This window comes from Poeciliopsis prolifica, unplaced genomic scaffold (genome assembly GCF_027474105.1).
Source record: "Poeciliopsis prolifica strain line A6 unplaced genomic scaffold, Auburn_PproV2 SCAFFOLD029, whole genome shotgun sequence".
NCBI classification, from domain to species: Eukaryota; Metazoa; Chordata; class Actinopteri; order Cyprinodontiformes; family Poeciliidae; genus Poeciliopsis; species Poeciliopsis prolifica.
The window spans coordinates 3,475,715-3,482,496 of record NW_026562404.1 but is presented as its reverse complement, the minus strand read 5'-3'; positions in this window follow the sequence as shown (position 1 = coordinate 3,482,496).

Sequence of the window (6,782 nt, the reverse complement as noted above, 5' to 3'; positions counted from 1 at the left end):
CTTGATGAACTTCAACACACTTCATTTCAGCTGCTACAATACTGAACATGTAAAACTTAATACATTTTAATAAACCAGTAATACAAATAATCTAAACCAATGATGCATGGCAAAAATTGCAGTGATGACTGTTAGAGTAAAAAATTGCCACAACACAACAAAATATTTCCCATGTTCCAGCTCGAATTGTTGCAGTAATAGTCCAAAATGAAGTCATACAGAGGCTCACTTCAAGTGTAAACACTACTGTTAAAATAGCAGGATTTTAGACTTTGAAATTGAGACGAATCATTATTTTTGAAACCTTTGTCACCTTCAATGATATTTAAATAGAAACACAGTGGGATTATCCAGCCATCGTGTCTTTCAAGAAGACAGGTTTTGTGTCCCAGACATGGGTGAGTTTTGTGAAAATATGTGAATCGACACCAGAACAGAAGCAAGACGTGGTGAGAGAGAACAAGTTCTTTATTGACATCGGCTAAAAGGCCACCCAGAGAGGAAAAAGTCCAATATTCCAAAAGCAACTTGCACTAAAAAGACACAATTTACAGACGCACTTACATTTGGAGGAAAAAGGCAGAAGCTTGCAAGCCAAAGAAACCACCATTACTGTGATTTACGGTGGTGGCAGTGTTATGTTGTGGGGCTGTTTTGCTGCAGGAGAGACTACATCTCAAAGTAAATGGCAGAAAGTGGAAAGAACAATATGATGAAAATTTGAATCGGCTTCACAAGATATAGGGACGTCAAAATTTGGCCACAAAAAATACATTTTCTCATTTTGCAGGTAAAAATGTCTGACTAAAGGGGAAAAAGGTGTTTTACTTTATAGAGTACAACATCTGGTTTTAACTGTACCTTTATACAAAGTGATCATTTTGAGCTGCAAACTAAAGCTGTAGCTAAAGGATAGACAAGAACAAATATGAGGAAAATCCTACTGGGACAGCAGGATTTTATTTCTGGTTGATCATATTCACCAGAGTTCATGGCAGGTGTGAACACTGAATGCTGAAATTAATTCAAAATGTTTTGTTTTTTATGTCGTTCCTGCAAACAGATTTGTTTTGTCGTTGTTGTTTTTTCATTTATATTGTACACAATAAATATATTAAAGATGAAAAAAACTAATTATTTTAAGAGGTTTTTTTTTTTTACAGGAGTGTCCATACTATTGAAAGCCAGAAAGACTTTTTAAAAATAATTTCACTTAACATGATTCTATGATTCTATGAATATAATATTTAATAACATAATTCCATAATACCAATCAATCTGAAACATGCAAAAAGTAATTTTTTTGCAAAAAAAAAAAAAAAAAAAAAATATATATATATATATATATATATATATATATATATATATATATATATATATATATATATATATATATATATATATATATATAGCCTAATTGAAATTGTACTGTAGCTTCCTTCACTCTCTCTACATGTGTCAGCAGGCGTGTCGCGAGCCCATATTCCTCCTGTGTGACTTTTATTGGTGTTTTTGCCGGTTTGGAGTAAAAAGCGCATCTGTTAAGGGAGGTGAACCACTGCAGGGCAGGGGGATGTGGACGGGACAGGATGTGGTGCAGTACAAGCATCCCCCCACTGCTCAGATCGCTGCTCATTTGTCAAGTTGCCCGCATACTTGAATGGTGCATTGCTGCTGTAACACGGCGAGGCAATCAGCAGTGGAACAAGCACACCTCATCCAACCAGGATGGCTCCCAGGTGGATGAGGCGCCTCACTGGGCCATGTGCAGAGCAGTCTTTCCGTACACACATGCTAACGGATCAGAACTGTCTTACATTTAACAGTCTTTACAGTGACGACGCAAGGCTTTTGATTTGAATACAACCAATGGCTTTAAATAATGCCACGGCGATAAAATGAACAGTTTGGTGTGGCAGGAGTCGACCAGTCCATTGGTCATCCTCAAACCCGCAGGGTTAAATGCACGGGGGGACGTTACTTTGGAAATTTCCAGAATTTATTTGAGTCATTCTTTCTTAGTCCTGGGTCGACTGATAATACACATTCAGCACGTGTTTGAAGCGGTTTGGTGCACAAGTTCTGCTCTCCACACAGGATCCAAATCACCACACAATCTCAGACATATATACTTTTAACTCCTGCTAATATTTGGTTTTGTCCTCACAAGTTTGAGCGAAACCAGATGCTTTTTGCAGCCCTTAAAAGGCTTATGGCGCTGGTTGTTGCTGAGGTCAGGGCTTTGGTGGAGGCTTTTTAGAAAGCTTATTAAATGTTTTCCGAACCCAGTTTTGAAGTGTGCAGCTAACCACATCCACGCAAAAGGGTGGTGTTAGGGTGACCTTGTAGCCCTTAGATGTGGCGCATTCACTGATTTGAAAAGACAAAAATGAGGTCATTTCCGTTGACCAGCCAATTTCATGGTGCCTCTCTGGTGTGTAATCAGTATTTGCTGTATCAATTGCTGCATTGTCTTGACTAATTTATTTATGAAGAGCCTGTTTTTGTTTTTTTTAAATATTTGGCTAAGTAATATAATGTTCTCAATGACTTACTATTTTACTACATATTTAGTCTAGTAAAATTACATATTTTTCTGAGGGGGAAACAAAACAGACTTAATTTGAGGAAAAATATTTATTGTATTCCTCTCTCCATTTCTAAACACAGCATGGGCCACACAGTCTCCTCAGTACAAATGATAAGATGTTTATTTAAACCTGGAGGTATGTGAAGTGTTGTCTGGCCAGAAATCCTTTCCAGTGCATCTCTATAGGCGCAAGTTTGCAATCATCGTGTGAAGTTCTTATAAATAAACAAAAAACCAGGCATTATATATGATCCTTTTTTAGGAGCTGCATTAGCAGTCCAGAGAACATGCACACACCAAAGGATAAGTTAGAGAAACCAATAAACCCGATCATGTTTTTGGACTGTGAGAGAAAGTCAGAATACTTGGAGAGAAGTCATGAATGCTCCGGGAGAGCCTGCAAACTCCACGCAGAAAGACCCGAACGCCGGGATTCAAACCCAGGACCGTTTTGCTGCAAGGCAACAACAGTGCCACCAACTGCGCCACCTGGATGTGCGCCATGACTTACAAATTAAAAGCCTCACTTCTTCAGTTTAACTCAAAACGTTTCGGATCGTTAAGCAATTTTAATATGAAACAGAAATAAGCAGAGTGAAAACAAAAGGCAGTTTCCAAATAATAATTTATTTAGAGAAAAAAAAGTTGCCCAAATGATCTCATGTGAGAAAGTAATTTCCCCCCCGACTCTTGGCAAATGCCACCAAACTTTGGCAGGAAGGAGTTGTGAGGTTTTTTTTTATCACTTTTTGGAAATTTTGGCCAACATTTCTTTGCAGAACTGCTCTAATTCAGCCACACAGGAGGATTTTTGAGTCTGAGCAGCCAGTGCAGACAGACTTTGACCAGGCCACTCCAATACCTTCACTTTTCTTCTATTCAGAAATGGTCTTGCTGGACAGTTTTGAATGATTGTTATACTGTACAACCCCAGTGTGCCTGAGCTCAACATCACAATCTGATGGCTGGACGTTTTCCCTCAGGATTGTCTGGCAGAGAGCAAATCTTCTATATCCTGCATCAGCAACGCCGCCTCAGGTCAGCACTTTTAACATGTTTGAAGTGCTATTTTTTATTTTTTTAATATAGGCTACAATATGCATGTTAGTTTTACAGCAGATATAACAGAATACACACTTTTGTGTTCACCTTTGTGTGGTGGTGTTTGAAAAACGCATTTTGTAAATACTCAATTATTCCTGATCGGTTTTAAAATGAGTTGATGTGACTAAAAATCAAAAACTGAAACCTGTAAGAGAGCCGACTTTTAGCACTGCACACAGTTATTAATTAGAACATCACATTTGATGAAAGTCTCCAAAAAAAGCAAAGTTTTCATCTTTTTTTTTTTTTAACTCTGTCTCGTTGCAAATCATCTCAGCCAGTGCACAGCTTCTTTCAGCGAGTTCAGCCCTTTCGGAGGTTGAGCGTGTGTGTGTGCGTTGAGTTTTTTTTGTAATCGGAAGCAGTGCAATGACTCAGGACTCCCCCTGTAGAGCCACTGCAGCAGCTGAATGCCTTCATAGGAAGACACGGGCATTGAAAAAGCACCTCTGGAGGTGACGGCGTATTATCCGTCTTTGCCCCAGCATGCTCGACTCGCTTCTGACTGTCGGATGATGGCAGCGGTGAATGTAGGCCAGGAGTCAGCGCACTTCTACAAATGACACGAGCTGCTGTCGAGGATATGCGGCACTCCTCCAAGAAGCAACCTGAACACAATGCAGCAGTAAAAACAGGATTAACATAAGCAGCTCGGCAGCTTTTCAGTGCACAAATAACAGAATAAAGAGCTGCCTCCAAGATTTTCTGTTAAAAGTTACTTTGTTTCTTTTAATTATGCGCTGGTGGACTGCGACAGAAACATGTTAGTCTCAAGTATATAAAGAGTCGCATGTAATGCAGCTGCAAGACTTTTATGGCTGCATTACAGTTTTCGTCTTAAAAAGAAAGACCGGAGCGGTGCTTGAAAAATGTAACTGAAGTTCTGTGATGGGCTCGATCCACATCCAGAGTTGTGCTATGACTGATGCGTGTGTTAGGCGGGCCGGCTGACAGAGCATCTGCTCACTCGCTACGACAGAGCTGCCAGCTGTCAGACGTTCTCCATCGCCGCTCCTTCACCGCCATCCATCTCACGCCGAAGGAGACCCCAAAGATATGACACAGTTCAAATCGTTTGTGTCTTCGCAGCAGGACGCTTAATATCGCTCCGAAGAAAAAAAAAAAAAAAAAAAAAAGAAAGAAATTTTGAAAAAAATATTTGGGATTTTCCATCCAGGTAAAAATCTGAGTGTGTGTGTGTGTGTGTGTGCAGTCGTTCCTCTGGCAGGAAAAGAGAGCTGGTTTGGATCGTTGTTACGGCTCTCTTTGTAGCTCCACTTCACCCTGTGAGGAATCTGTTCGTTTTTTGTTTTTTTGTTGTTCTTTTGTTTTTTTTTTTTTTATAAAAATGGGGTCAGTAAAGAAGTATTGGTCCAGAGAAAAAGAGATCTTCATCTGCAAAGTCAGAATCCCATCATCCAGTCCAACTAGAGTTATATTGTGCTCAATGTGCAAGAAAACAAACGACAAAATGACATGAGAATTATCTGAACTCAGACAATCACTGGAATAACATAAATAAATGTGTAGGCAAACAATTGGCACATTTACAAAGGTTTAATCCCCACATTTACTTCTGTTAATCCTAAATGTGTGACATGAATATCTTTCCTGAAATGTCTACACACACAAAAATGGGGTATTTATGTGTAGAAATGTAAGGAAATACACAAATTTAACAAAGTTTGGAATAATTCTGTAACAGAACAAAATGTGGGAAAAGTGAAGTGCGACAAGGATTTGTAACTTGTATAAAACCCATGAAGTACTTGTTGTATGTACCCATTTAAATGCATCTTGTGCAATTGGTTAATTGTGGTTATCTGGGCAATTAAACGTTTTACCGAGAAACCTAATCTGCAGTCATGAGGGTTGAAGATTTTTAGGTGCAACTGTAAAAACAGCATCTAGAAAAGGTTGGGGATGAGTCCCCCACTCTGATGTGTCGTGAAATAGATGAACCATTTAAGTACAAAATGAAAAGGAATGTGGAGATTTTACGACGTGAAAATGTCAACATCATTAAAGGATTCAGAGAATCTGAATGCATTCCTGCGCCGAAGAAACCAGGCTGGAATCAATATTGAACAGATGTAATCTGCAGATCCTCGAGCAACACTGCAGCATCACTGGGCTCGATTGTGAAGAGGAAACCGCGGCTTCGGCTCAAGAACACTTAGGAGAGAAAATTAACGCTGCTTCCACAAAGCCAATTTATAATTTATCATGCAAGAGCCAGAAAACAAACCTCATTTTTCTCATGCATTCTTATGTTGGCCAAAGATAAGCGGTGTGATGGGGGGACACCATGCCAGTCAGCAACAACGCACTAAGTCGAATGGTATCAACTACCTAAAATCCAAGGATTTGGATGGGCGGAGGACTCTGGTATTCTGGAGAAATCCCATGCAAACACAGGATATTATGCCAACGTAGGAGGTTGCTGTGAGGCAGCAGTAGAAACCTCCACAACAACATCACTGCCCCGACCCTAAACTCTTAGATCTTTATAAAATCAGAAGAGAAAAGTTTCCAGTTGAAAAAACTCAGTGCCGTGCGTTACAGGCTGAGCCTGTAAAAATGCAAAGCAACTGATTCAGGACATCCCATTTAACAAGAACTGCTTAGGATTTTAATATGCGCTTTGCCCCAGGTTTAAATAAGACCGTCTATCAGGTTTATTTTGGGAAATAAATTCCTACTTTCACATGGATGTCACAAGGCTACATTTGATCTTATTAGTCAGTTTCAGACAGAAACAACTAAGGAAGAAATCTTTTAGTCTCCCTTAACTAAACTCTCCACTTACTGTTCGATAAAGCCAGGGAATACACATGCGTGTTTTTTTTTTTTAAATGCGTTTTCATTTAGTAAAGCTATATTTCTTGCGCTGAGGGAAAAACACTTTGGGAAAGTGTGCAGCATTCATACATGCCCCACAGCTGAAAAAGCAAAGTGTTCAAAATGTCTAATAATCCTATGGACATTGTGGTACAATGTTTTCAAAATAAAACATTCGAAGAGCCACGGCACAGCAGTTCTGAACTCGGGCCACCGTGCAAAGACAATACATCTGACTGTTGAAAGC